The following is a 9686-nucleotide window of genomic DNA, read 5'->3' as shown; positions in this document are numbered from 1 at the left end:
GGCTGCGTATTCAAAATTTGAATGTCTAGGCGGAGCTATCCGAGGGGACAAAGAAAAACCAGCCTGTTCAGTTTTTACGCCACCACTGCAATAGGGCAGTTTTTGCCAGTTATTCTCGCGTTTCCCAGATAAAAGTGAACGAAGGAAACCAGAACAAGGGTGACAAATTCAAAAGAAGCGGAAGATATTTGGGTTAATTATCTTTATCTGAAACTCAGGTTCATATTTGCTTACACGAACTATATTCAAAGCACTGCCATTACATCAGATCATATAGTATCCATTACACAAACTAATACATTATTAGACAAAGTATTACTTACGCTAACACACTCATTACAATTTTAATTTTATTACAATTTAAGACAGGAATTGTTAAATATACAGTATTGGATAGATAATATTAAATACACGTTGTCAACTTAACCGAGTTATGTTAATTTTTGAAGAAATTCAGATAAACACTTCAGACAGCGTTTATCAAAAACCTCCCCCTTGCCTCCCTCCTTAAGAACTTGCAAGAAGAAGAAGACGGAGAGAAGCAATGATAGTTTAATAACGAGAAAAGGCGAGATGCTGATTGCCAGCTGCCTAATCTGGACTTAAACCGTCGGGAGTTACTATTAAAATATTGTAACTGCATGTCATAAGAATTCCATGTGCTCGCATTGCTTTCGAGGCGAACTGGATCAGGTTTCGGAGCGAACATGAAGGCGGAAAAAGACGCCAGTGAGCGGAAGCGAAATTCGATAGTAACGAAATCTAGAGGAGCTATTGAATTAAAAGCGCATAAAGCCATTGTGATTCGAAAGCAAACCAGAACAATAAGCTTCAATCGAGTGAACCATCTATTTCTCAGCTCTCTCAATTTCTTTTTTTTTTTTTCTTAGACACCTGCGGGCACAAAATGGATAGCGCTCGAGACGCAAGCTTTTAATGCTCATTACTGTGGTAAAATTATTTTAAAACAATTTTTATTTAATTTACCCACCGGTTTATCACTACAGTTTCTTTAAAGTCTATCCCTTTATTAACTCAACAGTTGCAGATTGGTATAAATTTATAGAATCAATAGCTTACAACCCTCTATTCCACATTCTTTATGTGGCTTCTCCATTATCAACTCCTTTACATTAAATATTGGGCTTATTATGTATAACGTTATATACATTAACCAAATCTCATTCACGTTAAACGCAAAGCAAATCTCTACCCTCTACCCTCAAGGCAACCAAGACCACAGTTGAGGATCGAGAATTTAAGATCGGGTAACACTAAGTTAACGAAGTTGATGCACGTTCGGCAAGTGTACGGAATCGCGCGATCAAAAGCGTATTAGTCATGGAAATAAAGGTTACTAAAGTACTCTATACATAACAACGCATAAAATAATTGATAACGGCGACGGAAGGTTAACAAGAGCGCGAAAACATTCAAGTAAATACAAAGTAGTAAAAAGAAGATGTACCATTAAACAAGTCGGTATAAATTTGGTTTACAACATCATGGTGACAGGTAGAGGCCCTTTTTAGATTTACAGGAGCTTGGTTTTGCGCGAATCTCGCAAAGACATTTAAGTGTTTGCAATAGCGCGCCTTCGAAGTAATCAGTAGTAAGTTTATAATGAACATTAACGCAAGCCGAAGTAGTCAACGATAGTGGTCGAAGGTAACCGAAAGTACCACGAAAACGAGGGTGCTCATTAACATTATAGTGTTCACAAGTTGGCGATAGCGCGCGTTCCAAGTAATGGTATAAATCTCTATGAAGATTGACGCAAGTCGAAGTAGTCAATGATAGTGGTCGAAAGTTACCGAAAGTACCCCGAAGGATTGCGAGGGTGTTCATTAACATTATATTGTTCACAAGTTGGCGATAGCGCGCGTTTCAAGTAATGGTATAAATCTCTATGAAGATTGACGCAAGTCGAAGTAGTCAATGATAGCACTTGGCCGAAAGTTGCCGAAAGTACCCCGAAGGATTGCGGGGGTGTCCATTAACATTATAGTGTTCACAAGTTGGCGATAGCGCGCGTTCCAAGTAATGGTATAAGTCTCTATGAAGATTGACGCAAGTCGAAGTAGTCAGTGATAGTGGTCGGAAGTTACCGAAAAGTACCTCGAAGGATGGCGAGGGTGTTCATTTACATTATAGTGTTTACAAGTTGGCGATAGCGCGCGTTCCAAGTAATGGTACAAGTCTCTATGAAGATTGACGCAAGCCGAAGAGGTCAATGATAGTGGTCGTTAGGTTACCGAAAGTACCCCGAAGGATTGCGAGGGTGTTCATTATTAGTGTTCACAAGTTGGCGATAGCGCGCGTACGAAGTAATGGTATAAGTCTCTATAAAGATTGACCAAGCCGAAGTAGTTAAAGTTTACCATAGCGCATTTTCGAAGTAATGGTAAGTTTAGTATACGAATATTAACGCAAGCCGAAGTAGTCAACTATAATGGTCGAAAGTTACCGAAAGTACCCCGAAGGATTGCGAGGGTGTTCATTAATATTATAGTGTTCACAAGTTGGCGATAGCGCGCGTTCCAAGTAATGGTATAAGTCTGTATGAAGATTGACGCAAGTCGAAGTAGTCAATGATAGTGGTCGAAAGTTACCGAAAGTACCCCGGAAGATGGCGAGAGTAGGTATATATGCATTTACGATAGCGCCGGTTTGTAGAAATGGTAAGTAAACATCAAGATTTAACGCAGGCCGAAAAAGTCAGCGATAGTGGTCAAAAGTTGCCGATAGTATCCCCGAAAGATGGGGAGAGTGTTCATTTCACTGAACGCAATTTTGTAAAGGCATTTAAGCGTTTACTATAGCGCATTTTCGAAGTAATGGTAAGTTTAGTATATGAAGATTAAGGCAAGCCGAAGTAGTCAACGATAATGGTCGAACGTTACCGAAAGTACCCCCGAAAAATGGCGAGAGTGTTCATTTAAGCTTTTAGAAACACAAAGATTAACGAAAGCGGAAGAAGCCAACAACAGTACTCGCAAGTTACCAACACTCGCCCCAAAGGTTGGCGAGAGCCCATCATATTTCACGATCAACATTAAAAATATTTCGAACAGACCTATCCTTAGTAATTTCAGAACAAAAAAAAGCTATTGTTGCCCAGTAGCAGTCGTTTCGGTAAGAAGGAAAGTCCTCCTTCGAAAATGTTGACTGCTACTGTAGCAGAATTCTAAAAAGTTTTATTTAGCTTTTATATTACTGGAAAAAAAATTATTAGATTAATTTTCTAAAGTATTTCATCTTGATCGCTACATCTTCACTTTAGTTGTATTCCAAGACGCAGGCACTTCTTCTGATGTCCAACTTGAGAAACACGCCCTAAAACAGAAGAAGGTGCAACGTTTATCAGTAGACTGTAGAAATGGAGAATTTGAGTACTGGTTATTTTATGCTCTTGTTTTTCGTGTTGGTTAGTTATTAAGTGATTTACAGTCTAACAGCTCGCTATTCTTCGGACTGCCCCTGTTCGAAACCTGTTGTAAAAACTGGGGCTATCCAATTCTTCTCAAGAGATAAAGTACCTTTTATTGTTGGTGTTTTTTCATCAGCTAGTACAGGTTTCACCAGATGACGATTTTCCAATCTTTGTAAACTATAAAAGTGCAATTTAAAAAAGGAACCTGAACTCAGTAAATATAACGACCAAAGTAAATATCTGTTAGCAAAATATATATAAAGAATCTCAATGATGAAAAATTCAGGTACTTCTGCCAAACCCAAAACCATTTTCGGGTTTAACCGTACTTTTTGCAATAAGCAGTTACAAGAAACTTATTTTTCTGGCTCCCGTTTGCTATAGGGATAAATGAGTTCATTTCAGTCGTTCAATTCTTTGTTCTCCATTCTCTCACTAGCAAACGACGCCGGGTACTACACATACGATGTTGTGCTCTTATTCTAGAGTATATCAATCCGAACTCCTCGAGCTCCTCGTGGTGCTCGATATCTAGGCTTAAGGAGAAAACCGGGGATTAATGCAAAGAAACATATCCATTATACCTGAAGCGTACAAAACGCCTCCCCACGTTATGAACAAAAATAACCGGGTAGATTCAATCTAGAAAATAAAAAAGGTAAAGAAAAAGAAACAAGCGCTTAGAGGATGTTACCAACAGACTTAAATTGAACTAATACAACCTATTTTGATTTGCACCGATAATGGATATAGATAAGAAATGAAGTTTAACGCCCACTAAAAATATCTGACCATCAGCAGATATTCTTAGTGGGCCGAGACATAAAAAATCATATCAATAAAGACAAGTCGACTCTCACTGAACCCTCAAACAGCATTTTCCCTGTAACAACAACTGCGCAAAATCGTAAAGTTACACTATAAATACAATAAATTCATTTCCGACGTCTCCACTTAGATATAAATAAAGCGTCCAGCAAAAGCCTTGTTATAACCTGCAAAGATATAGCAGTAAGGAGAGTCAAGCACTTAAATAATTTCAAGGTTCAAATCTATGGTTACTAAGTGAAATATACAATTTGAATCATTACAGTTATAATATTTTGATGGTATCTAATCAGCTAATGGTATATCAGTAATAATAATAACAATAACATTTATAATAATAGTAATAATTCTATTAAAAGTTTATTTAACAGATCCATAAAGTGTCTCTTCCATGTTAAATGAAATTATACGCAATAAAAAAAAATTAAAATAAAGTGAAAAAAGTTATCTCCTCAAATAAAATGATAGTGACTGCAAATCCCATTGGCCCTAGTTAAGAGCAGATATCAGGCAAAGACATTACGGAGTTCTCATATCTTCTCAAGTGGAAACTTTCTAAGGGTATATCTCATTGGTCCTAATTAACAGCAGATTTCGGGTAAATGCAATTAAGTGTTCTTCTTCTCAGACTAGGGAGCTCCTGTCACCCTTGCTTGCTGGGTTGGAATGCCAGTTTAACTAATTTTAATAGTAAGTAATAACAACGATAGACTGAAGTATCAGTCCAGGGAGCTCCTGTCACCTTTGCTTCGTGGATTGGAATCCCAGTTTATCTAGTTTTACTAGTAAGTTTCATGTATTATTGACTGAAGTATCCGTCCAGGGAGCTCCTGTCTCCCTTGCTTGCTGGGTTGGAATCCCAGTTTATCTAATTTTAATAGTAAGTTTCATCTATTATTGACTCAAGTATCAGTCCAGGAAGCTCTTGTCTCCCTTGCTTGCTGGGTTGGAATCCCAGTTTGTCTAATTTTAATAGTAAGTTTCATCTATTACTGACTGAACTATCCGTCCAGGGAGCTCTTGTCTCCCTTGCTTGCTGGGTTGGAATCCCAGTTTATCTAGTTTTAATAGTAAGTTTCATCTATTATTGACTGAAGTATCAGTCCAGGAAGCTCTTGTCTCCCTTGCTTGCTGGGTTGGAATCCCAGTTTATCTAGTTTTGATAGTAAGTTTCATCTATTATTGACTGAAGTATCAGTCCAGGGAGCTCCTGTCTCCCTTGCTTGCTGGATTGGAATCCCAGTTTATCTAGTTTTAATAGCAAGTTTCATCTATTATTGACTGAAGTATCAGTCCAGGGAGCTTCTGTCTCCCTTGCTTGCTGGGTTGGAATCCCAGTTTATCTAGTTTTAATAGTAAGTTTCATCTATTATTGACTCAAGTATCAGTCCAGGGAGCTCCTGTCTCCCTTGCTTGCTGGGATGGAATCCCAGTTTCTCTAATTTTAATGGTAAGTAACAACCATTACAGACTGAAGTATCAGTCCAAGGAGCTCCTGTCTCCCTTGCTTGCTGGGTTGGAATCCCAGTTTTATCTAATTTTAATAGTAAGTAATAACTATTAAAGACTGAAGATTCAGTCCAGGGAGCTCCTGTCTCCCTTGCTTGCTGGGTTGGAATCCCAGTTTATCTAATTTTAATAGTAAGTTTCATCTATTATTGACTGAAGTATCAGTCCAGGGAGCTCTTGTCTCCCTTGCTTGCTGGGTTGGAATCCCAGGTTATCTAATATTAATAGTAACTAATAACCGTTATAGACTGAAGTATCAATCCAGGGAGCTCCTCTCTCTCTTGCTTGCTGGGTTGGAATCCCAGTTTCTCTAATTTTAATGGTAAGTAACAACCATTACAGACTGAAGTATCAGTCCAGGGAGCTCCTGTCTCCCTTGCTTGCTGGGTTGGAATCCCAGTTTATCTAATTTTAATAGTAAGTAATAACTATTAAAGACTGAAGATTCAGTCCAGGGAGCTCCTGTCTCCCTTGCTTGCTGGGTTGGAATCCCAGTTTATCTAATTTTAATAGTAAGTTTCATCTATTATTGACTCAAGTATCAGTCCAGGAAGCTCTTGTCTCCCTTGCTTGCTGGGTTGGAATCCCAGTTTATCTAGTTTTAATAGTAAGTTTCATCTATTATTGACTGAAGTATCAGTCCAGGGAGCTTCTGTCTCCCTTGCTTGCTGGGTTGGAATCCCAGTTTGTCTAGCTTTAATAGTAAGTTTCATCTATTATTGACTCAAGTATCAGTCCAGGGGGCTGCTGTTTCCCTTGCTTGCTGGGTTGGAATCCCAGTTTATCTAGTTTTAATGGTAAGTTTCATCTATTATTGACTGAATTATCAGTCCAGGGAGCTCCTGTCTCCCTTGCTTGCTGGGTTGGAATCCCAGTTTCTCTAGTTTTAATAGTAAGTTTCATCTATTATTGACTGAAGTGTCAGTCCAGGGAGCTCCTGTCTCCCTTGCTTGCTGGGTTGGAATCCCAGGTTATCTAATATTAATAGTAAGTAATAACCGTTATAGACTGAAGTATCAGTCCAGGGAGCTCCTCTCTCCCTTGCTTGCTGGGTTGGAATCCCAGGTTATCTAATTTTAATGGTAAGTAACAACCATTACAGACTGAAGTATCAGTCCAGGGAGCTCCTGTCTCCCTTACTTCCTGGGTTGGAATCCAAGTTTATCTAATTTTAATAGTAAGTAATAACTATTAAAGACTAAAGGTTCAGTCCAGGGAGCTCCTGTCTCCCTTACTTGCTGGGTTGGAATCCCAGTTTATCTAATTTTAAAAGGAAGTAATAACACTATTAAAGACTGAAGTATCAGTCCAGGGAGCTCTTCTGTCCCTTGCTTGCTGGGTTGGAACCCCAGTTTATCTAATTTTAATATTACGTTTCATCTATTATTGACTCAAGTATCAGTCCAGGGAGCTCCTGTCTCCCTTGCTTGCTGGGTTGGAATCCCAGTTTATCTAGTTTTAATAGTAAGTTTTATCTATTATTGACTGAAGTATCAGTCCGGGAGCTCCTGTCTACCTTGCTTGCTGGGTTGGAATCCCAGTTGCCCTAAGTGCATATTACTTTTAAAATCAGTGATAATCTTCTTAGAGCAACAACTCTTTCCAAGAAAATCTGAAATTATACCTAAAATAACTGAGATTTGTTTTATTTAAACAACAACAAAAAAAATTAAAAGGCTTGAAAAAACCTGTTTCGTTACAGAAGCTGAGATATGGCATAACCTAAAGAAAAGGGTGTATGGCCTGTGCAGTATCCGAGACGCACGTGAGTGCAACGGCCATATAAATTGGGGGACCTCCGCTTGCGTCCAAACCGGGACACCTGGGCATGAGCACTTACAACAGACTTGTTTCGTGACAGAAGCTGAGATATGGCATGACCCGATGAGCGGTACACCGCTACGGCCCGTGCAGTATCACTCGTAAAGCTCTGCACCACTGCAGAATGAGTCGATAAGCACTTGAGTGCAACGGCCGTTTTCTTATCAGGCGCCCAATACATCACCTGTCGGCCAGAGGCGACCACCCAGACCTCGGTGTAACTGATGGCTCAGTACCACTCTCACCGCATAAGTAGACAAGCACCCTGTGGAACGCACGAAACCCTCCACCTGGCTTGAGGCCACTGTATTGGCAACAATAGGCCAACTTTGTTTTTGGAATCCCCTTTTTCTACTTACGGCTGCTATTAAATTTATTGAAAGAATTGCTGCTGCTCGAACAGTATAATACTATAAATAATAATTAAAGCGAAGATGTAATGCACTTCATGTAGTTCTAGAGTTAGGGTATTAAAGGTTCAACTACATGCATAATAGACTCTAGTATCACTCCAGGTATTACTCATCTAGCTTGTGGGGTTGGAATCCCAGTAAATGCTTTCTTTTAACAGTAAGTTTCATCTCCCATTGACTGAAGTATCAGTCCGGGGAGCCCCTGTCTCCCTTGCTTGCAGGGTTGGAATCCCAGTTTATCTAGTTTTAACGGTAAGTTTCATCTACCATACACTGAAGTATCAGTGCAGATAACTATGACAGACTGAAGTATCAGTCCAGGGAGCTCTTGTCTCCCTTGCTTGCTGGATTGGAATCCCAGTTTATCAAATATTAATAGTAAGTAATAACTATTATAGACTAAAGTATCAGTCCAGGGAGCTCCTGTCTCCCTTGCTTGCTGGGTTGGAATTCCAGTTTATCTAATTTTAATAGTAAGTAATAACTATTGAAGACTGAAGTATCAGTCCAGGGAGCTCATCTCTCCCTTGCTTGCTGGGTTGGAATCCCAGTTTATCTAATTTTAAATAGTAAGTAATAACACTATTAAAGACTGAAGTATCAGTCCAGGGAGCTCTTTTGTCCCTTGCTCACTGGGTTGGAATCCCAGTTTATCTATTTTTAATGGTAAGTAACAACTATAAAAGACTGAAGTATCAGTCCAGGGAGCTCCTGTCTCCCTTGCTTGCTGGGTTGGAATCCCAGTTTATCTAATTTTAATAGTAAGTAATATCTATTAAAGACTGAAGTATTAGTCCAGGGAGCTCCTGTCTCCCTTGCTTGTTGGGTTGGAATCCCAGTTTATCTAATTTTAATAGTAAGTAATATCTACTAAAGACTGAAGTATTAGTTCAGGGAACTCCTGTCTCCCTTGCTTGCTGGGTTGGAATCCCAGTTTATCTAACTTTAATAGTAAGTAATAACACTATTAAAGACTGAAGTATCAGTCTAGGGAACTCGTCTCTCCCTTGCTTGCTGGGTTGGAATCCCAGTTTATCTAATTTTAATAGTAAGTAATAACACTATTAAAGACTGAAGTATCAGTCCAGGGAGCTCCTGTCTCTCTTTCTTGCTGGGTTGGAATCCCAGGCTAATTTTAATAGTAAGTAATAACTATTATAGACGGAAGTATCAGTCCAGGGAGCTTCTGTCTCCCCTGCTTGCTGGGTTGGAATCCCAGTTTATCTAATTTGAAAAGTAGGTAATAACACTATTAAAGACTGAAGTATCAGTCCAGGGAGCTCCTGTCTCCCTTGCTTGCTGGGTTGGAATCCCAGTTTATCTAGTTTTATAAGTAAGTTTCATCTATTCAAAGTAGACAGACTGCAAATCATCTTAGTTGCTAAAAAATATATATCTACGTGTTCCAACTGTTCATCAGTAGGATGCCTTAAATGTTTGCAATTGCACAATTGGTAAATCGGCTCCATTAAATCCTAATTTTCATCTATTATTGACTGAAGTATCAGTCCAGGGAGCTCCTGTCTCCCTTGCTTGCTGGGTTGGAATCCCAGTTTCTCTAGTTTTAATAGTAAGTTTCATCTATTATTGACTGAAGTATCAGTCCAGGGAGCTCCTGTCTCCCTTGCTTGCTGGGTTGGAATCCCAGTTTCTCTAGTTTTAATAGTAAGTTTCATCTATTA

At 39.1% G+C, this 9686-nt stretch overlaps 1 long non-coding RNA gene across 1 annotated transcript; it reads right to left on the bottom strand.

The window, feature by feature from the left end:
- Positions 1-193: 193 nt before the first annotated feature.
- Positions 194-4543, bottom strand: LOC140948695 (uncharacterized). The gene is made up of 3 exons (XR_012167078.1): positions 4018-4543; positions 3540-3610; positions 194-3336 (listed from the first exon to the last, which is right to left on the bottom strand). It is a non-coding gene; the product is annotated as an uncharacterized lncRNA (long non-coding RNA).
- Between the last annotated feature and the right edge of the window lie 5143 nt (positions 4544-9686).

The sequence above is a fragment of the Porites lutea genome, chromosome 9 (assembly GCF_958299795.1).
Source record: "Porites lutea chromosome 9, jaPorLute2.1, whole genome shotgun sequence".
NCBI lineage: Eukaryota > Metazoa > Cnidaria > Anthozoa > Scleractinia > Poritidae > Porites > Porites lutea.
The sequence above is the reverse complement of the archived record's forward strand: the minus strand, read 5'-3'. Positions and strand labels throughout refer to the sequence as shown.